The sequence below is a fragment of the Suncus etruscus genome, chromosome 9 (assembly GCF_024139225.1).
Source record: "Suncus etruscus isolate mSunEtr1 chromosome 9, mSunEtr1.pri.cur, whole genome shotgun sequence".
NCBI classification, from domain to species: domain Eukaryota; kingdom Metazoa; phylum Chordata; class Mammalia; order Eulipotyphla; family Soricidae; genus Suncus; species Suncus etruscus.
In genome coordinates, this window is record NC_064856.1 from 45827623 (window position 1) to 45850995 (window position 23373).

Here is a 23373-nt window from a genome sequence, read left to right on the forward strand (position 1 = left end):
TACTTGATGCATCATGGACAACCTACTTGACACATAACGATTAACGATCACACTTAGAATGATATGATCTAATTTTTAAAATAATTGCTGTCCATCTCTTCTACACATTAGCAATTTTCCCATTGTGTGGAACCATCAGCAGTTGGTAAGCAAACTTGGGGGTAAACTCTGTGATGCATTTTAGTCTAATAGTCTTCCGGGCTTCATTATGATTGTCTTCTTATTTTACAGATGGGAAAGCTGAGACCCAGAGAGGGTTAGCTGTCTCTTGGACACTTGGTCAGTAGGTAAGTGATAATCCTTGAAATCAGATCTTTGTCTTGTCTCCATAACCAAATTTATGCAGGACCTTCCCCTTGTCATGTCATTTCTTATTTGTGCTATTCAAGTTGGTGATGAAGATTTGTTTTGAGACATTTTTGCATTATTGGTCCCTGCGTTTTCTCTTGACATTACCAGTGGAAATGTTTAGCTGATGAGTTTGTTTGTGGACCTAGCCTTATCTCAGGATGTAGCCTTATCTGTATTCCTGGGCTTGGTGAGCTCATGAAACCCTTGCCACTCACTTTGGCTCTTAGGATGTCCATTAACTTTCTAATAGACCCAATTGTTGAGTTTGGTCAAGGACTCCCTGAACCTAAGGTTTAGGGAATCTTGGTTCTAGCTTCATAGTGAGCTATCCTGTGACTTTAAACAAACCACTTAATTCATGAATTCATTAAATCTCATTCAGTCTTTCAAATTGTCCCTCCATGAAGACTATTTGGTACCAGCCTCTGTGCCAGGCACTGGGTATAACCAGATCTCTTTTAGATCATTAAAGTACTATTTATGAGCTTCTCCATGTCCTCATTACATGTAGTATAGTGAACATTTCTAACATCTGTTATGGAGTTTACTGTCTGGAGGGCATTTTGTGATTTCCCAAACTCCATGGGATGGGAAGAAGTTGTTATTGTCATTTTGCTGAGAAGAAAATGATGGTCAGAGAGGTAGCCAAGGTCACACAGTGAAGAAAGGAGGAAAGCTTAAAACAGAGATTTATGGATGCAAAGATTTCCTGACTGATAATAGCAGAATGCTGCCTGTGATGCTTTGAGTATTTGCAAGACTGTTTTTATACACACCACCCCACTCACACTACATCCACCCCCACTTTACCAGTGAAGACAGGGTTGCAGAGGGTAGTTCCAGGCTGAAGGTCATATGTACAATATTTCTCTGCAAGGGGTACTTTTTCTATGTGTAGTTTATTATTCTAGAAAGCAATGTTTTTCCTGCCTACTTAGGGATCTGGGTAAACTAATGACCAAAAGAAACCAGCCCTAGGCCTGGTTTCAAGGTGGCTAAGAGTCAGCATATCAGAGAGAACTGCCAGGGGCTGGGGCACAGCCCCCCTTCTTGTAAGACAGCCCCACCAAAGACTGTTACTTTTCACCAAAGCTTAATGATCTTGGTAGCTTCTGCTATTGCAGAATTGCTTGGCCTCGGGCAAGACAAGAAGACTAGTGTGGATCTGAGGCTCAGGGGCCTCGCTCTTTGTTTGTGTGCTTGCTCGGCCACTTCCTGAGCTTGAGGCTTTGGGGCTCCTTCAAAGTTTGGAATTTCAAAGGGCGTTTGTGTCACCTCTGGGACTGGGCCTGGTTTTTCTGCCTGACAGTATGTCCATGTTTTGAATTGCAGCTGTCCTACAAGTGAGCACTGCTGCATGTCTCACTGTGGGGGTGGTTTGACTTAGTAGGAACCTGACTTATGAACAAGAGCAGTGGCTGTGTGTAGATTCTCTAGCAAGCAAGTCTTAGGGAGAAAAAAAAAAACACGTTCGGGTGTCATTTTTCAACAGGACCCAGAAATGGGCTTTTAATCCGCATCATTAAGCTCTTTGATTACACAGAGAATCCGGGCCATTCTCTCATCCTGGCTCGGATCACACCACTCTCCCTTGTGCAGCCCTTGGGGTCAAATTTTAAACTCGTGCTACTTGTATTGATCTCTCTGAAGCCCTTTCTCCTGCCTTACACCCTCCCTGGGCCCCTTCCCTTTTCCACTGTGTCATCTCACCGCTCAGGCCTCTCTACACACTGGGCAGGTGTCATCACAGATGGACAATAGCTGTAGATGTATCAGGAATCTGAACCTTTAGTCTATTATTGTTGCCGCAAGAACTTTAGGGTCTTTGTTTTAGAGGTGCCCTGAGATGAGAGGTGATGGGCTCCAAACTTTCCCTGCTTCCTGACACTGACACCCAGAGGGGCAGTGGATAGGTAAATTCCTTCCTGCTTGGGTGGGGCAGCCCCTGTCTGGACCTGAGAGGAGAAGCGCAGTTGAAAGGCAGGTTTTATGCTAGACTGGAAGCATCTTTCATTCTTGCTAAGGAGGCTGGTTCCCAGAGCTATCATCTTTCCAGAGTCAGACAAGGTGCCCATAACTACACTACTGGGGACTTAGCCAGAGGTTTATCAGGCTGCACGACTAGAGTGTTCCTTCTCATAAACAGGTCTAAATGGCTGAAGTTCTGGCTGTTCTTGACATTAGCTTAGTTCTGGTGCTGGGTTCTATGTGTGCCAAGCTCCTGCTCAGTGGCATCACCAGGGGAATTATATCATCTTTATCTGGACACCCCTTTAAGCCTGGATCTGGTACAGCACACCTGACTAAAGGCAGGGCAAGACAGGCAGATACCAGCACTCAGAGAGTTTCTGTGGAGAATCCTGCTGAAAGACTAGGGTGCTCAGGTGCCAGGTGGGATGATCAGGTTTTGTAAACTAGGTAAGCCTGTGTTTGAATCCTGATCTGGCCTCTTAATTACATAAGCTTTCTCTCTTCGTGTCTGAGTGATCTGTGAGGATCTGCTGTGGCCAGAATAACGAGCATGTTTTTGCCAGTCACTCTATTTGAGGTCAACCTGTGGCAACAACTGTTAGCTCAGAACTTGATCTGAACCAATCCTGCTCTAAACATTCCAGGCCTACCATATGAACCGGCTGGTAATGCTACTTAGACTTTGAGCTTTCCTCAGCAATTCTTCCAGGCCCACCTATGTCAGGTCACAAATACCCGGCAATCCTAGGGTACAGTCAGTGAACCCCTCTGTGCAGCAGCATGTGCTTAGCCCACACCTCAGCTGAACCTAGACCACTGGGCCTGCACACTTAGTTTTTCTCATAAACAGAGGACAGAGACTTGATCTCCAAAAGCTATAGAGTCCTGTAAGGCTTCTTTTATTGTATTTATTTGGGGGGGCACAGTTGGTTATGTTCTAGGGTACTCTTGGATCTGCACTCAAGAATCACTCCTGAGGGTCTTGGGGGGACCTTACAGGATGTCTGGGATCAAACCTGGATCGGTTGCATGCAAGGCGGCAGCATCCTACCTACTGTCTTTTCTCTTTATCCTTTATCCTGGGTCCTATAAAACTTCTTATTTTTAGGATTTTCCTAACTTCTTTTTTTTTCACTCATTACATAGTAAAAATTTATTGTAAGACTCCATTACATATAGAAAAGTAGTCTGCCACCTGCCTGTGTTACCCAGAAGGCTTCAGGTAATCAGTGTGAGTAGTTATATTTGGAGGAACCAAGAAGCAATCTCCAAGAGTGAACTGTATTTTGTTCTTTTGTTTTCAGTTTTCAAGATAATATGCTGCAGCGCATCAGTGGCTATACCCAGGCCCAATGTGTTTCACTTTGTCTTATGGTCACATCCAGAGGTATTGAGAACTTACTCCAGGCTTTTTTGCTTAAGAATCATTCTTGATGGGGCTCTGGAATTATATGGGATTCCTGGGGTCAAACCTAGGTTATCAGCATGCAAAACAAGCATCTGTTGTAATATTTCTTTAGCCTCTCTGAGTAGGATCCTAGGGCTAATACCTAGGAGTGTTATGAGGAACATATATTGCCGGGATTCAACCCAGTGTCCAATACATGAATTTATCATTCTCATGCTAACCTTTGAGCTCTCTTCCCAGCCCCAGGATTCCACTATAGAAGTAAGACACTGGGGCCGGAGAGATAGCATGGAGGTAAGGCGTTTGCCTTTCATGCAGGAGGTCATCGGTTCGAATCCCGGCGTCCCATATGGTCCCCTGTGCCTGCCAGGAGCAATTTCTGAGCCTGGAGCCAGGAATAACCCCTGAGCACTGCCGGGTGTGACCCAAAAACCACAAAAAAAAAAAAAAAAAAGAAGTAAGACACTGAGAGAGCATTTAGTTGTTTGGTCTTCTTTAAATTTTATGCCCATTTTTCAGATATGATAACTAAATGGCAAAGATGTTAACCTGAGCTGAAACAATATTACAGTGATTAAGGTACTAGTCTTGCACATGATTGATCTGGGTTCAATCCCTGACATCCCATATGATTCTCTAGTAACTCCAGGAATAATCCCTGAATGAAAAGCCAGAAGTAATCCCTTAGTGTTGCCAATTATGACAACAAAAAATCAGACAAGCAAAAAAAAAAAAAGTGTAGAAGTTAACCTGCCTAAGATTGACACCTATGTATTCAGAAAATAATGGGATTTAAATTCAGGTGTCTGTATTAGAAAATGAACATGTTCCCTCCATGAAGCATATATGCCTAGTGGTAAATGGGGTCCTTGAAATACCATTACTAATAATGCACTAACCATACGGCATCATATATGTGGATGCATAAGGTTCCTTTACCACTGGATATAAGTTTCTAGAAAGCACAAATGTGAATCCCAAATCCCTTACATGATACATGGTTTTTGGCAACTGATTAGTCAGTCAATATATGAATGATTATTTGAATGATGCTATGAGTCATGGCTGATTTTCCTGACCAGTGGCTCTTTGCTTTGCAAAATACAAAGTGCTTTGTAGATTCCACTATGTTTAAAAACCATTAAGATGAACATCATATTACAATTACTGTGAGCTAAAGAAAAGAGGGGCTTGGAGAGTTTTGAGTAATTTACAAAGGCCACACAGCTGGTAAGAAGTATAACTGGTTGATGGAGACAAAAGTGTGTGACTTCCCTGCAAGGCTAGCCTCCCCTCAATATACAGGACCACTTAAGGATAATCTTAATGGTATTTTTAAAGCCTTTCAATCCAAAGCTATGTGTGAACTCCTTCCAGAGGGAAGTTGGTGGAGGCTGGGATATCATAGTTGTGTATGAATGACATTCTGCAGATTCGATAAAATGAACAAGGAAAAGGCATGTTATTAGAGTGTAGACTTGCACTTATAAATCATGGTTGAGCCAAGTCCATACCACTAGCACAGGTTTCAAGTTCTAAGGAGAAGTGTGGTGTAGAGCTTCTTGGAAGATATCTTCAACTTGGCAAGTTTGCATTGTCATATACATTTGTGGACAGGTACCTGGGTGCTATTCTCAAGGGAAAGCCCTTTAGCACCACCCCTACTAACACCTGCCCCCCAGACCTTTCCTTCTAGAAATTTCCCCCCAAGAGCTCAATATCCAGTGTCCTGTTTCATCATGTAATGATCATCTTATGCAAGCAATGGAAACGGTGCTCTAGACTCATTGCTTGCATAAAGTTGACCTCTAGAGACTCTGTCCTTGAGCAACAGTGAAGCTCCATCATGCTGCCATGGAGATGTGGCAGAAGGAACATTGTTGGGGGAAGATGACACATAAGTGTATCTCAACATAAAGTGACCAAAGTGATCATGTAATGGGGTACTGGGACCTTCATTGGCTCAGTCCTACTTTTCCATATCCTATATGTGGCCCCTGAAGAAGGTGGCCGTCTAAATCTTCCTGTTGGCCAGAGGTACTCATGCTCTTCTCCAAGCAGTGATTCCTAAACCAGCACTATGAGCCTTGGACTTTAGCACCACTATCTGGACCATCTGTCTTTTGGAGAGAGGCTACAATTGGAGGCTCCCGAGTCCCCCAAATGTTCTTCTTTCCATTTGCACTTCAGGCTTTCCTGCTGCCAGCACTGATATTCTGCTTGGATTAATATCACAAATCTGCTAAATTTGCAGTCAGCCTCACTTTCTTTGGTCATGGATTCTCTTCTAATGGCCTGTTGTTTTACCATTCTCTGTTTTGTTGTTTGGATTTCATGTCTAAATGCATGTTTCATTAAGCAGAATCCAGAGACTCTGGTTTGTACTCAGTACCTCCTTAATACAGGTACTTGATGCCAGTGAGCAGCCTGCAAGAGAACAGTAGCTCTAAGTAGGGGCTATCTCCGAGAGGTGCCCTCGTGCTTCCTCAAGTTTCTGTATACTTTCACAGGTCTGTTTGACCATGTGGGGCTTGGCAGTATTTATGGTCCTTCCCCAAAGCTGTGGCTTTGGGCCTAGAGAGAGAATATAGGAGATAAGGCACTTATATGTGGTTGACCAGGGTTTGTTCCTGGGCACTCCATTGGTCCTTGGAGTCCTGCCAGAAATAAGCTCCGAGGACTCCCATGTGTAACAAAACAAAGAAACAACAAAGGTAGTGACTCTAGAGTAGTGGCATACCTGGAAGTGGAGCTGACCTTGGCTGTCCAAGCTCTGGCATCTCTTTGGAAAGCAGGCAATATGCTTTATTACTGCCCATGGATGTGTCTTCCAGCTCCTGTTAGCTGCCATCTACACTGCTCTGATCAGTGACAGAGTGACAACGCGTGCCAGGTGTCTGCCGAAATTCCTTATGACTGTTCTTTCTTTCCCACCTTTACAAAAGAGGCTGATACTACACTCAACTACAAACATGTTTGTAATCATGGTGCTTAAATAAATATATCATTTAAAAAAAAAAGAGGCTGATAAAATTATGTCAAGGCAAGCTCTGACACCTATATCTCTACTTCAGATAAGTGACTTTATCTTTTAGTCTGCCTCCTTAAATGATGGCAAAAGGCAGCTAACACCCTCCCTGTTTCTGGCAGAGTTTAGTGTTTACATGCCAGCCTTCTGAGGTAGAGACTCTTCTGTACCCATTTTGTAGAGGAGGTGATTGAGACCATACACTCAATGGCTGAACTTGGCAGGTGATCTATGAAGCCCAAGCATCAAACCTCATCTTTTCTACCACTTTTCCCTGAACCCTTTGAACAATGGACTAATTCCCGGGAAAGGGCTGGAGCAGACGGAGGTCTTCCTATAGACCAGTTCTCCTTTCTTAATCTTTGTCCGAATGAAAATAGAAAAAGGGCCTTTTATTCCCAGAGTACTATGAGGTGCTGTTACCACAGTGTGTTCACACAATGTGTGCTTTTTATCCATCATGCTATGTAAATATTACCATTTTCCTTTATGTATTGTTACAGTTGTGTAGTTAAGGGGACAGCAGAGGAGCAGCTTTGTGAGGCTGCATAGTTCCTATGAAGGGAATGTTTCAAACCAAATCAGTACTATAGTCAAGATTCTTCACTAGGTTAATTGATTGTTTCCTGGCATCTATGGTGCTCTTCAGTGCTAGCCCAAGTTCTGAGAGTTTTGCAAAGGTAGAAAGAAAAGTAGAGGTATTGTGAACTAAAACCAATTATTGTATATGTGTGTGTTTATTATGTCTGTGTATGTGTGTAAGACATACTAGCTGAGCTCAGGGAGTGTTCTTGGTAGTGTTCAGGGGACCATATTGGGTCCAGAGGATTGAATAGGAATCAGCTGTATGCAGGCAAGTGCCTTAACCCCTGTCCTATCTCTCCATCCCTCCATAATTCTTTAAAGAGTATAAGTAGCATTGTATACCGATGGAAGCATCAGGTCCTTCCATAGGAAGCTCTAGGGCTGGGTAACTCTTTAGAGACCTTGCATTGAGTCTAGAAGCATTGGGCTTTCACATTCCCTGAAGCAACAGCATGGAGGCAGGACTACTGGGAAAGGTAGATCTCTTGTGATGAGGACCAATTCTGAAGAACATGGAAGTCCGACAAGCAAGAGACACTGAGTCTCTCAGTCGAACCACCAAAAACTTCCAACACAAGTTTCCAAATGTGTGTGGTCTATGCAGATGACTTATCCAACAGTCTGTGGACAGCTTTCCTTGATCCTTTTCAGTGAACTTCTTTTAGTTATTTATGTGTCTGTCTTCTCTAAACTCCATGATATTTAAAACCAGATCTGATCTTAATTCATCTCTAGCCCCATTGTGTAACAGATGCTCCATAATTGTTTGAATAAATAAATGAAGGGAGAGAAAATGAGCACTATGGCTATCTGCTATATATTTGCTCTGGGTAACATAAGGCCTCCTGGAATCCACCCAGGAGCCTTCTGCATGGCTTTTATTCAAACTCTCATAAGGAAGAAATGTAGTTCCAACAGGTAAAGTCAGCTATGCAAGAGCACACATACTGAAACTAACAGTGTAAGGCATGACAAATTCAGACCATGGACTCTAAAGCCAGTTGCTCAGTTTCCATACTAAAATTCCTCTTCTTCTCATCTTGTATAGGTTACCATACAGACAGCATCAAAACTTATAATAACAGGAAAATATAAGTCACTTTTTAACTTGCCAATTCTGACAAGTTAGCTGTTTCTATTTTTCCACATTCCCTATGGTATCTTTCTTGCATATTTTTTCAATAACTGCATTATTGAGATAATTTACATGTCCAAAATTCACTCTTTTAAATACAGAGTTCAGGGATGGAGAGCTTACTTTGCACACAGTTGACCTGGGTTTGATCTATGGTGACTTATATGGTCCCCCAAGCCTACCAGAAGTGATTTCCAAAAGAATAGCAGGGAGTAACCCCTGAGCATCATTAGGTGTTGCCCATAAACAAATGAATATATAAATGGTATTATTCAGTGGGTTTTGTTGTTCATTTACTTTGTTTTGGTATTGCATCCAGATGTGCTCTGGGCTTACTCCTGTCTCTGTGCTGGGTATCAAACCCTGGTCAACCCTGTGCAAATAAGTATATTATATATTATATATATAATCAATATTATATATATTATATATATAATCAATATATATATTATATAAGTATATTATATATTATATAAGTATATTATCCCTTACCATAATTCCAGCCTAATTTTTGTATCTTGTATGAGAAGTGAAACAACTCTGTTTTTAATATGGATTTACATTCTCCCAGCACTTCTTTTTGAAAAGGCTATTTTTCCCTCTTGACCTAATACTTTTGATAGAAAAATCATTTAATTATAGTATTTGTACTTTTATAGATTGGTTTGGGCATATTTGTTTCTTTTGAATTCATATAAAAAATTTTATATGGAATTTTTATTTCATGAAAACACCAAACAAGGCTATTTGGGATTTCAATAAGGAATTCATTGAATTGTTTATAATTTTGGGGACTGTTGGCATCAAATAATTTGAACCAAGAGCTTTACATATTTTGCTTTTATGAAATTGAGGTTTACTTCTATACATCATTTTTTAACTTTTTTTGTCACAAAAAAGTGTTGTTTTTTTTAGTTTTGTTTTGGAGGGGCACACCTAGTAGTGCTCAGGCTTTACTCCTGGCTCTGAGATCAGAAATAGTTCCTGGCAGGTTCAAGGGACCATATAGGATTCTGGGGATTGAACTCAGGATCATCCCAGGTCATCTGAGTGCAAGGCAAATGCCCTGCTACTGTGTTTCCACTCCAGCCCAAAAGTGTTGGATTTTCATCAGATCTTTTTCTCTGTCTACTGCCCTGCATACTCTCACCTTGATACTGTCATCTCTCAATGTGTCATTTACATTAACTCATTTTTGATGTTGAACCAATCTAATTTCTGGCTAAATATTTGTTGGATTCCATTCAGTAATATTTTATTGAGCAACTTAATGTTATATTTGTAGGAAATATTAATATTATCTTTTATTTCTTGTGAACTTTCTGCTTTTGGTTGCTGTTGTAAAACTGATTTGGGTTATGTTGTAAAGACATGATTTTTGCCCCCTACTTTCTTTTTTGTCTACTACTTAAAAAAAAATTTAACACAAATGCCTGCATGAATGGTGCAAAACCGTCCTTTCTAAAAAAAATACAACACATTTCCCTCTTGTCTGGTTGAACAAGATCAGTACCTATTACAATTATCTCCCTCAGGATCCATCATTTCTTAGAAAATCAAAATATCCACAAGTGTTAATAACTTGGCTTCAGGTTAACAAAATTTTTGAGTAGGGCTTTTATTATTACTTCTTAGTATATGGAAAAATGAAGAGAAGATTTTTTTTTTGTTTCTGGGAGAAATTGCTTTGAACAGAGACAGAAGACAAAGCCTTAAATTTCACAATCTCAAATTTGTTTGAGATTCATCTGTTCATTGGAAAACAGATGATAGTGTTTCATCCTTCAACCTTTCTAAAGGTAAGGAACTGTGAATTTTGTGCATTCACTTAATTTTTTCAGTCATTTTATTATTTAACTCAGTAATTATACATTAATTTCTTTTTTGTGCCAAGCCTTGTCCTGCCACATCACTTTATGCAGGTGTAAGCTGGTCTTTATTCCTGCTCCAGAAGAGCACCAGTCTGGTCTGAGATATTGTTGAGCTTTTCTTCTCTTTTATTTTATTAATGCATTTATTCATTTATTTGTAATTAAAATCATAGTTTAGATACTACAGTTTCAATAATGTCACCACTTATGACATTGATATATAGTTGCTGCATTCTAGTACCACCAGGTGTCTATAACTCTCCACCCCTATCCTTATATAACCTTTGTTCTGAACTTACAGCTACTTCCCAGCATAATGTTTGCTGTAATGGACAAAACTATGGAGGGAGGAGAAGTAAAGGAAGAGGAATCTGAGGAAATAGGGTCTGGGAACAAGTGTGAAAGGTCCAGAGGAATGGGCCAAGTGGCCATGGAATGGGCCTATTATATCTAAGGTGAAGTAGGAGATTGGAGAGAGCAGATGGTCTGCTCATGTGAAGGTTTCATTAGGCTTCAGAAGAGTCTGATGGTTTCTGAGTTGGGGTGGAGATGGGATGGAGTAGAATTCAGGAGAGTAGCCCTACAAGACCATGTGCATCATGAAGGACTCTCCAGGATTTTGGGCAGAAGATGATAAGGAACTAGCCAGGAGCAGAACCTTTGGGATTTGCTACTTTGAAGGTTGCCTGGGCTCATCAGGGTAGGGGCATCTAAAACTGCAGCCTCACCAAAGAGTATTCTTCACCCTTGCTATGTGGCCCTTGAACTTTAAGGACCCCACCCCTGACCCTTATACCAAGGTGCATGCCAGATGCCTGGAACTCTGTGAGTGTATACATGCATCTACCCTGTGGACCTGGAACTCTGCTGGTGTAGACATGTGTGGACCTGTCTGCCATATAGTCCAGAATTTCTTTGTCTGCATATGTGAGCATGCCTGCAAAAGCTATCTTTGAGCTGTTTGTTCCCAGTAGCCCTGACATCCCATTTCTGTTTGAGAACAAGCATGTTGTTTGTGATTTCGTGGTGGTGACAGTGTCACCACGCCTGTCTGTCACTTGTGCTGGAAGAATCTCTGAGAGTCATTCGTTAAGGCGCTTTTTTCCTCATGAAGAGAAACAGGTCTGGAAACTCCTCTTGGAAATGAGATTTCCAGAAGGGTTTGGCTCCCTTAGTTGAAGGATGTGGATTCTTCATTAGAGTCCTAGGAAGATGGAGTGGCAGAGCAGTGTCCAAAGAGAAAGGGAGTTAGAGTCCATGTTTGGTCAGTAAGTTGGCCTTAGTCCCTCCTCTGGGTTTTCACTCTTGTACTCTGAAGCTCATAGTGAAGCCTACTGCCTGGAGTTGTGCTTCTTCCCCACAGTGCTAGAGAACAATCCAGACTTATGGACATGAAATTATCTGATGAGCCTCATTTTATAGGATGAAACCTGTCTTGGTGGTGTTTTTAGTCCCCACTCAGCAGTGTTTGGGGATTACTACTAATTCTCTGTTCAGGTGACCTTTTGGACCAGATAGGGTGTTGTGAGGTTAAACTAGGGTTGACTACAAGGAAAATAAGTGCCTTCCCCATACCTTTCTGGCATGGAATGACTATTGGGCATCCTTCCTTGCCTAACAGAGTCCACTTCCTGTGAGTGCAGAATCAGCATCAACTTACCTACCCACCATAAGCACCACACCCACTCCAACTTGCAGGGTTGAACCAGATGGATCCAACAGTAGGATCAAAGCCCAGGCTTAGGAAAAAGCCACCCAGATCTGGGATCAAGTACATCTCAGCATTAACTATTTGTCTTTGGCACATTGGCCTTCACTTTTATGAGCCTTGTTGCCCCCTGAAAATCTGGAACATAGGGTTGGCCCTCTGTTGGGAGTGTGGAAAATCCTGCATTTTGTGACTGCATTAGTGACTCTCTGGCATGGAGTTATTTCCCAGCCAATGACAGCACCTTCTATCAGAAATCTGAAGACTCAGTGAATCAGATGTCTTTGATTAACCAAATCATGGATCACGTGCTGGAAAGGTTCCCCATAAATCATCACAGGGGCCCCCAGCTTGTGGGGTACCTTGTGTCTCTGACTCCCTATGCCCCACCCCCAGCCTGCTGCTGGCTCAGCCTGCCTCACTATAAGCAGAAGAATTCCCACCAGCACAGCCAGAAAAAGGAATAATGCTGTCAGTGGATTCCACAAAAGGGCTAATATTAGCTGGGCCTGAAGATGAGGGTACCTATATTTAGAATCTGTGTCTTCAGCCCTTTCCTGGAGCAGCAGGGGTTGGGTGTGGGGCGTGAGTGTGGCTGACCAGGCCCAGGCAGTCCCTGCAGTGAGCTCTGAACCCCTCCCTCTGTGGATAGCTCTCTTTACCCCTGGGAAGTGAGGGACAGGAAAGAAGGCCAATCTCAGGCTGCTGCAGGGGTGCCTCTAGGCATCAGGGAGCCTGGGAATGTAGGTGAAGAGGCCTCCAAGGTGATTGCAGAGGGCAGTGGGAGGGCCTGAAGGGTGGCCTGAAGGCTCCTCTGAAATGGGGACCAAGGGTACCCTGAAAGCTTCCTATCTTGGAGGCCCAGGGTCCCCAGGTGGTGATTCTGATGTATCTCTAACTCGCTTTTGTGCTGTTCATATGCAGTCTGTTTTCTGCTCTCTGCCTGATAAGCTCATCCTGGAGCCTGGCTACAGTCTGTCCCCTGGGCACACTTGCTGCTTTCTGGAGCATTTCTGGGAGAATTGGAGAGCAGCCTTTTTCAAGGCAGACCGGCCCTATTCCAAGACACACAGCTCTGTTATGGGCTCTGTGTCTGTGCCCTTGTACAGGGCACTACTTAGGCACCTGCCCACCACTGCCTCTTGTCTTTTTATACGGGTCCCTATGCCCGCTAAGTGCCTCTTCAGTGTCTCTCTTTGTAATAAGGATTGCCCTTTAGGCCAGAGTAGTAACACAGTGGGTAGGATGCTTGTATTGGTCACCAGAATCAATCCCAGACATTGTCTCCTGAGCCCTGCAGAAGTAATCCCTGAGTGCAAAGCCAGGATATAGTCCTGAATACCATCAGGTGTGGCCTAAAACCCCAAAAAATAAACAAAGAAAAATTGTCATCTTTTATGGTGATTAGGGCTGGGTGTGGAGAGCCAGAACCATTCCTGAAGATACTGAACCAATAGTGTTGATTTGGCAGGCTCAGTGACAGAGAGGTACTAGGAGAGGCCAGAGGGGCACAATGCCAGGATCAGAAGGCAGAGCCTTATACACACTAGTACATACTTTTCCACTAAATTAATGTTCCCAGAGTGGATAGGTGTGCTGGAAAATCTGGGGTGTGGTAGAAGGCATCAGTGCTGTCCTAGGGAAACTCGGTCACATTTTCATAAAGAGTGAGGTAGGCAAAGAATTTGGGGACCTTCTGATGTTAGCTCTTCCTGCAGCGTTTTCTGGCCTCTCCTCTGTGTGGAGCTCCCACGCTGGATTTTCAGTAGAAGCCTGAAGTAGCCAGTGGCCCTGGTTCAGATTAGACTCTACCCTAGAGCCACACCATTTACTGCAGTTTGTCATATAAGGCAGGTAAACCAGGTGAGCTCCGGAGACTCACTGGGTATCATGGTTGGCTCAGATACTCATTTGTAGGGAGCACCCTGACCTGGTCATTGAGAATCATGTGTACCTTGTTAGGTCCACCAGAAAAACCCTCAAGATACCAAGAGAAACAGAAATCACTTGATTTATTTACCACCCACCTCTCTTCTCCTTTGTTCTTCTATGCTGAGGACCACCTGTCCCAGAGACAGAGTGGGATACTCAGCCCCCAAAGCAGCCTAGAACCACATTGGCCCTCCAGTTACTCTGCTGATATGGCACTGGGCTGGGCCTGGATCTAGACATTGTTACCAGGGAGTGGCTGGAAACTACAAATGGGCAGTTCTATCACCACCAGTTTCCTGGAGTCCTGTCACTCCTGAGTTGGTAACTCAGCTACATTTTTGCTCCCACCTTGCTTAGAGCAGGAGACAGGCGGTGCCTGGGGTCTGGGGTGTCCGTGTGTGTTTGTGTGTCCGTGTGTGTCTGTGTGTTCGTGTGTGTATGTGTGTCCGTGTCCGTGTCCGTGTCCGTGTGTGTGTGTGTGTGTGTGTGTGTGTGTGTGTGTGTGTGTGTGTGTGTGTGTGTGTGTGTGTGGCTTTACCCTTTAGCCACATCCCTCCCCTGGAGCTGGGAGCCAGACAAGCTAGGCAGGAGAAGTGGAAAATACATGGCCAGGTCCCTGCCTCCCTGAATCATGTTTCTTGCAATTGGTTGGCTTGTTCCCAAGCACAGAGCAGAGCGCACAACTAGCACTAATGGACGCAGGCTTGGCTCTCTCTGCCTGCAGGCGCTTGGTGCACAGAAATAACTGAGACCAGCCAAATTTCCTAGAGAAAACGTTTGCATGTGGCTGCATCTGAGAAACCAGGGTATCAGATAACCAAACATGGTGTAGGATTGGAAACAACCACAACACACCAACATGCTGCTCATCCTTTTCCGGCACCCTGGGGCGATGCTGGCTGCGGATTCTGTGTTCCTGCAAATAGACAGCAACCGGGAGCTTTTTACAGTCAGAGAGTTTCAGTACTGGAAGGAATGTTCGAGATCATTCAGTCTGATAGATTTCAAGTTCTCATTAATTACCAAAGCTTCTCTTTGAAGGAAATATTGCAGTGACCCACAATGCAGAGAACAGAGGAAGCAGAGCTGTTTAGAATGAAGTAGGAGGAAGGGCAGGGTATGCTGTGGTTTCCCTCCCCACCCCACCCCCAAGAACAGTGAAAGAACCACTGAGCCCTCCCCAATTGTCTAAGGGAAATTCAGACCCAGGAGAGAAGGACTCTAGCCAAGAGCATATAAAGGGGCGATTTTGAAATGGACCTCCAACATGGGGAAGGCCATTTTCTGCTGAACTAAGGTGAAATGTTATTTCTGTCAGTGATGCAAATCCAGCCACCTTTGCCACTACAACAGGCTGAGACTGAACCACATCTCTCTCTCCCTGTGGTGTGTGGGCTGGGCCAGGGCCAAGTCACAGCTGGAGGGGTCCTCAGGAGGAACCATCTCTGGTGCTGCTGGTCTCTCCTACTCAGACTTTGGGGTTTGGCAGAGGCTGTGTGAAGGAAGCTCAGTAACTCACCAGAGTAACTCCTCTTTTTTCTGTCCCACTAAGATTGCAGTTGGAAAACTGAAGGGGGGTGAGGATGGAAAAACGTCCTTCCAAGAGAAGTACCCAGATATCCTCCTTGTGTTGATAACAACAGTGCCAGCCCCCCCCCCCCATTTATCTGGCCGGTTCCAGGAACAGAAGATGAATTCTCTATGAAGTCAGAGTTTGAGGAGCTCCCATGTTACCCTCATAGGCCTCGGTTTTTCAGCTTAGCCTCATGATGTACCTGACAGTACATCAGAGGGTCCACTGTCTCCATGAAGACTCACATGACTGGCATCAAGTACATGTGCCTTCCTAGCTATTGGGGTGACCTTCAGCCATTTTTGCCTTTTGTCCTGCATTATCTCCCATCTCAGATGCACCTGTGACTTCACATGAGGGGCTCGCTTCTTACAAATCCCTCAGGTATCATCACTCTTGGAGTTTAGGTCCCTCAGATACATAGGAGGAAGCTGCATAGCCCCCCCCCTCTCTTTCTCTCTGTTTCTCTCTGTCTCTCTGTCTCTGTCTCTCTCTTTTCCTCTCTCTCTTCTCTCTCCTCTCCTGTCTACTCTCTCCTCTCTCTCCTCTCTTCTGCCTGTGTTCAGAGCCTGCTCCAACCACCGCCTGCCTGTGTGCATCCCCTGGAGAAACAGGCAGAGCTCCGCCCTCACATCTTTGCAGGGGGCTCCTTAACCTGTTGTTTGCAAGGTTTGTTCCTGGCTTTAAATCTAATCAGTGCGTGCCTAGCTGTTTGATCCTGAGCTTGTCAGAGGCATTGAGGCCTTTACCGCGCATTAAGCGGATGCTGCTGACAAGGCCTGGGGAGCTGGCTCAGCTGCAGGAGCCCAGCCAGCAGAAAGAGCTTGGCTTCCTGTCCACTGTGGGGCCCCAGGGAGGAGGTGCTGTTCCAGGGCAGGCTCTGCCCTGTGCTAACTGGGCACCTGGGTTACCCTTTTCTTCTCCTGAAAATGAAAAGCCAAGAGAATACTGCAGAGAAAGTGGCTGCCTACAGTGGGGGAATCAACACAGCCCCATTCCCTGCATCTAGTGGAACTAGTATAGGACAAAGAGAGTCAGAGATTGTTCTCTCATGAGTCTTGGGTGGCTGCTGGGTGGAGGTGGGGATGAGGAATGTTTGTATTATCCTGCTTGTGAACCCTAAAAACCAGAGAGCTGCTCCATGTAAGTGGTGTCACAGTCTTGTTGGCATTATTACTGCTTTTACTTTATCTCCTTTTTTCAGTGGCTCATAACATCTTCAGACATTTGGGCTTGTTCTTAAAGCACGTATCTTCCTTGAACACATATCTCACTTATTTGTTGCTTTGCTTGCTTTTTCTACTTTGGAGAATCCCTGGCTCTCTCTTGAATAGGTTCGTCTTTTCTTTCTCTCCTCTCACATCTATTTAAGTAAACTTAAATTAAAAAATCTTGCTTAAAAACAGCCCCTCACAAATCTTCATCTCCATCCATTTTAGGTGTGGTTGATGTCACTTTCAGTAGTACTTACTGTGTTCTGGGTACACTTTGAACTGTCTGCTTGATCTGTGAAAAGTTGGCATTGAGAGCCCGCTTAAAGATGGAGAAGCTGAGATTCTGAGTGGTAGAGGTACGTGAACAGGACAAAGATTACCAAATGATAGAATCAAGATTTCAGCTGAGTGTGATTCTGAGAACATTACTCTTTGTAGAGGTATATGTTTTCCTGAAAGATTCCATCTCCGGGACCAGAAAGGTGCCTCAATGTCACCAGAAAAAAGTCCCTTTTGTTTATGGGGTTTCATTTATATATATATATATATAAATATATATATATATATACACACTGTTATAGGACTCTGTAAAAAATAAAAGACATATTAGGAGTTTAAAGTCAAAGAGACATAATCAGTTACAATCCATTTTATATGTGTTTTTGAAGAATTTCTGCTGAATTCAGGGGTCAGGCGGGTGCATATATCCTTTTTCTAGACCAGAAGGCTTGGAGGGGGGTTTCTTATATAAAGTGGCTTGGTTGAATGGGATCCTAGTGTGTTGGGGTGCTGAGGACTTGCTCCAGGCAGTGTGAAATGATGCTGGGAAATATGTGGCCAGTTGGAAACACTCTAAGCAGATTTGGATCTCCACTATGCAAGGTGGTAGTTACAGTTCCTTCAACACGTGGTCTGCGCTCCAAATATAAACTGCCAAGAGTATTTTAGAGTCAGTATAAAAATAGAAACTGGGGTGTGAATGTTAGTACAGTAGGTAGGGCACTTGCCTTGCACATGGCCAACCTGGGTTCAATCCCTGGCATCCCATACGGTCTCCCCAAGCCCATCAGAGATGATTCAGTGCAGAGTCTGGAGAAAACCCTCATCATTGCCATGTATTTCCTCCCCCCCAAAAATAAAAACACTAGCTAAAAGAAACTATCTCACTGAAGTTCCCTTTGATTTGTTATGTGTGCAAATCAATACATTTTAGAGAAGTAAATAAATTAAATTGAATGTTTCTTTTTCATATTTTTTCTTTTTGTTTGTTTGTTTGCTTTTTGTTGGTGCCTATCTAAAAGTGCTCCCAGTGCCTAAGAGAATAGGACTCATTATTCTCTGCAGTTCAGTAAGAGGCCAGGGAATGAAATGCTTGCTTTATGGTGCTGGGTCTCAAACTAGCATGTGTCTGTATTATTTTCCGATCCTCTTATTACCTTGTAAAATTTTGGGGTGTTTGGTTTCGTGGGGGAGGGGCAAAGAGGCACGTTCAGCTGTCCTTAGGATTTACTTTGGGCTTTGTGCTTAGGGATGGTGTCAGAAATTGTTAGCCACTTAGAAGGCAAGTGTTTTCACTGTCATACTATTTCTCGCACCCTCTAATTACCTTTATAAATGTGACTGCTAGGAACTGGATTTCTAGCAAGCTGTGACCAGCAGTTACAAAGCTGCACAATTCCAGTTTGTTTACTATGTAACTCATTCAGTTCTTAAGATCACTCCAGGGGAGAGTTTAAATTCTTGTTTGAATCTAAAGAGACTGAAACTGAGTGAGGAGAATGGCTTTCCAGGCTCAACCCCTGGGACACTTGCTCTGTACAGTTCTGAACTCATAGCTTCCATTGCCAGGAGCCCACATGAAATTCTCAAGGTCCATCCAGGCTCCCCTTTCTATCCTTGCACCCATCTCTGCCCATCTGCGCAAGAATCAGCATTCAATTTAGCTTGAAATCTAAATCTTAACTTCACTCTGTCCCTCAATAGGCTTTCATGGGTAGAAGCCTTCTGAGTCCCTTCCTTACTCTGAGCTATTAGGAAAGATGTGAGACTTGGCTGTGACTGTCCTTCAAGTGAGCAGAATCTCTAGCTTATTTCTCCATGAGCTAAACATCCTAATCCCAAGAAGCCGTGGAACCAAGAGGTAGTTGAGCAGAAGCAAAGTTTCAGATTTCTCAAGGGCGAAGTATTCCAGAGTTACAAATACATATATTTAAATGTTTCTGTGGTCAGTATTACAAATAGAAGTATTGAAGGTGATTTAATGAGAAAGAATACAGACCCTGGGGACCAGAGCAATAGTACAATGAATAATCAGAACATTTACTTTCCATGCAGCTGACCCAGGTTTGATCCCAGGTATCCCATATGATCCCAAAGGCCTCCAGGAGTGACTCCTGAGTGTACAGCCACTACTAACCCTTGAGCACTGTAGAGTGTGGTACAAAATCCAAATAAATAAGTAAATAAATACAACCCTACCACTGCCCCAGCACTGGACCCCTCCCAAAAGGCAACCACATGGAATTGCCTTTGTTTTCTGTTCTGGCGGTTGCTTCAATGTCATTAAGTAGTACATGGAATAGTGCCACATTTAACCTGCTCTGCTACAATGGATCAGCTGTTCACAGTCTCCATTGCCTTCCTGCAGGGTTTAGTGAAGGCTTTAAAAAAAAAAACTTATTGATTGATTGATTGATTGCTTGATTTCTGGGCCACACCCAGCAGCATTCAGGAGTCACTCCTGGCTCTGCACTCAGAAATTGATCCTGGCAGACTGGGGGACCATATGGAATGCTGGGAATTGAATCGGGTCCCTCCCAGGTTGGCCGCATGCAAGACAAATGCCCTACTGCTGTGCTATCTTTCTGGACCCAATTAGTGAAGGTTTTGCTTATTGTATTCCACCTCTCCCCACTCCTGACATGCAATGCAAAGGGGACACAATAATGTTGCAGGTTCTATTCTTTTGGTTACTTTTCATAGCTCTAAAATCATACAGTTCTATGAAAATGGCTTGCAAGAGTCTGTTCTTTTCCTGGCAGAATCTTGCCAGTGACTTCTAGTCAGTAGATAATTCTCAGAAGAAAGTATCCACTGGACAAAGAGCTGTCAAAATACTTAAAATGGGCATATCTGGCATCACAGATGTGAGGGAACATCTGGAATGCTGTTCAGTATTTTCCAAAGTAGATAAAAAACTGCCTACTGAGGTGACAATGGAACTGTGTATGGTTGGGGGGAACATCAGTCAGAGTTTCAGGTGCAAACAGGGTACTTTCTAGCAGGGATGAGTGGTATTAAGTAATTTTTTTTCTGGAAAGAAGGAGAACAGTAGGCCAAATAGGCATCAGAATATCTGCTGTAGATGGTTGGGAACGATGTGGAGGTAGAGTTTAACTTTGCCTTGAAGGATTATTTCTCTAGATGCCCTAGGCATCATGGTGGCTTCAGGGCACTGAAGTAGATTTGGAACACCACCTTCTCCCTTAGAAGTTCCTGTTCATAGTACTTTTTACTTGGCATTGTCTGAGAAAAATCTTTGGTTTCCTCTTGCCTGATTAGCAGAATATCAAACTACCACTGGACTAGAGAGTGCTTTTCTTTGGGTGAACTAATCTAGAGAGAAATGCTCTAGGCATATTCAAGTTAACTGAGCATCTTAGAAAAAGAGCATGATTTAGCAGCCAGCAATGCAGAGGCAGCAGGAAGGATCACATTTCATCACTGATCCCTTCGCACACTACACTTGCACATTAGGGGTCAATGCAGCTAGCTTGTATCTGAGCAGCTCATGCTGTAGACATTCCAGAAAATTCTGGGCTTATACAAGCTCCCAATACATGAGCTTTGTCCTGCTTTATTCCTCAATCATGGGGTTCCTTGGATAGGAGGCATCCGTACAAAAGGATAAGGATAGCATTTAGAGCAAACTAAAGGCAACTTTTTCTACATGCTGAAGTTGAGCAGGAACTAAGAATCAAGTTGAAATATCAATGAAATAATTATAGAATAGTTTTGAACTTTGTATACATTGAAGGAGGTACAAAATTTTGTGCCTGCTGTTAATAAAAAAATTGGGGGGGGGTCTGGAGAGATAGCACAGTGGTGTTTGCCTTGCAAGCAGCCGACCCAAGACCTAAGGTGGTTGGTTCGAATCCCGGCATCCCATACGGTCCCCCATGCCTGCCAGGAGCTATTTCTGAGCAGATATCCAGGAGTAACTCCTGAGCACTGCTGGTGTGGCCTATAAATTAAAAAAAAAAAGAGGGAAAATTTTTTTAAGATACATAGAGTTCTCACAGAGCACACTGTTGACATCATAGATCCAGGAAATTTGATGAAAATATTCATTTATTTGAAATTTTAATAAGAAATTACCATTTATGGACTGAGAGCTCATGTTTTGCATGCAGATGGTTTGGGATTCCAATTCCAGCAACAAATAGTCCTCTGAGTACCAGATCTAATGACCTGTTAGCACAGAGACAAACATAGATCCCAAGCCCCACCAAAGCACCAACACAACAAATATCCCCTAAACAAGGACAACATCATATTCCAAGTATTCCATGGGTCTCAGATGATATGGTAATGGTGCAGGAGCCTGTGCTATCTCTTTCTAATGAGACAGGCAGACAGACATATGCAAAAGTAGCATTAGGCTGGAAGTACAAAGGTACAGGCTGAAAACTCAGATCATCTCAGTCCTGAGAGATCTTACATTAGTGATGCACTTGTCTTGAAAACAGTGGATCTGGGTTTAAATCCCTGACACCCCTTATGATACTCTGGCAGTAATATCTGCACGCAATCCAGGAGTAAGCTCTGAACACTTGTGTGTGAACTGAGGACAACAACCCTTCAAAAAAAGTCAACTCTCACTGGTACTTACAAACTGGGTACCTGTGTAAGTCAGACATTTCTCAGACCCATTTTTCTTTCATATCTGGGTAACATTAACCTTAGGAAGAAATATGAGGTCACAATGGTATGAGAAGCTTGAGTTATGCCTCTAGCCCAATGCATTTTAGTACTAGGCTGATCAGAAAGCTTTGCCCTCAACTGTAAGACTTGCTGGAGTGATGTTATGGCAGGGATAATAGTTATTAGTGTTGCATCTTGGAGAATTCCAGTGAGGCCTCCAATGAGGTGGGCTTTAGTGAGTAGAAAAGAGGAAGAAGAATTCAGGAGCAGGAAGGTTGGGCTGGGGTGTGGCATGGAAAATAGTTTATTTCTTAGGGCTGTGCCAGGAAAGAGCTTTAATAACTCTGCAGTAACATATCCTTGTGTTCGAAGGAGTTCTAGAGAATGATATTGACATACTAGTTGGCTCCAGGGAGACAGTGATAGTATAACAAGTAGGTTGTTTGCCTTACATGCATCTGACCTGGATTTAATCCTTGGAAAAATCCATATGGTTCCCTGAGTCTGCCAGGAGTGACCCCAGAGCAAAAAGCCAGGAGTAAGTTCTGAGCACTACTAGCGTCACTGTAGAGTGGAGCTTGTGGTGCAGAACCTCATTACCAGTGGAGAGAGCAAATGGACTTTAAAGTCACACATACATACCTTAACTGGGAGAGTCTAGTTTTCCATGAATTTGGCCTTAACTTGGTCATCCGAAAAATGAGCACAGAAAAGTATTGCCTTTCGGGATGATCCCTATGACTGTTAATGTGACTGTGAGTTCCTGTGGCTGTTTGACCAGGTCTTGCATAGACAGTTGATATTCAGTTTGTGATGAGAATCATTTGCTTCCCAGTCTCTTTCCTTGATATTAGGGATTATATACAATTAGAATAAGACCTGATGTGAAGGGCTGCCCACAAGATAAAACCAAAACCTGCTCACTCTATACTTGCTATAGTCCAGCACATGAAGGGATCAATGCAGTGGACTTGTTTCTGAGCAGTCCATTTGTAGCCATTCCAGTAAGCTGAAGGCTTGTACAAGTTTTTTGACTCATACTCCCTCCTGGACCATTTTTAATCCATGGGGTGCCTCTGATAGTACTATCAACAGGGATGGTCTTCATATTTCTTTTCTTTTTTTTTTTGGTTTTTGGACCACACCCGGTGACGCTCAGGGGTTACTCCTGGCTATGCGCTCAGAAGTCGCTCCTGGCTTGGGGGACCATATGGGACACCAGGAGATCAAACCACGGTCTGTCCTAGGCTAGCGCTGGCAAAGCAGACACCTTACCTCTAGCGCCACCATGCCGGACCCTGGTCTTCATATTTCTGAAATGAGTGGTTTCACACTCAGCACAGAGGCATCCCACCACACATCCTGAGGTACACGCATGAGTGCAATTAATCCCTCTTCCTCATGAAGAGCCCATAATCTCATAGATAACTGACTGGGCAAGTAGAGTATTCTGAAATAGTTTTATATGTGGGTCACAAGACATCATAGGAACAAGATATTTAACCAGATCTAAAATGGAGAAAACATCCTCCTAGCATAACTGTTGATGTTCAGTGTCTTCCTCAAAAGTATGCCTCTTCCTGGACAGGAGCTTTAGCAGGCTGGTCTGGGTTTCTGATTGTTGAATTCAGCTGGAACCTTCCACTTTGCAGCTATTTCTCATTCCAAATTGGC

General features: G+C 43.5%; 1 protein-coding gene across 1 annotated transcript in view; it reads left to right on the forward strand.

The window, feature by feature from the left end:
* The first annotated feature begins 230 nt into the window (after nucleotides 1-230).
* The window catches only part of TENM4 (teneurin transmembrane protein 4), a 569696-nt gene continuing 546553 nt past the window's right edge, over nucleotides 231-23373 (forward strand). Inside the window, exon 1 of the mRNA XM_049780241.1 lies at nucleotides 231-287. The gene's annotated coding sequence lies outside the window, so the exon portion shown is untranslated. The remainder of the gene's footprint in view (nucleotides 288-23373) is intronic.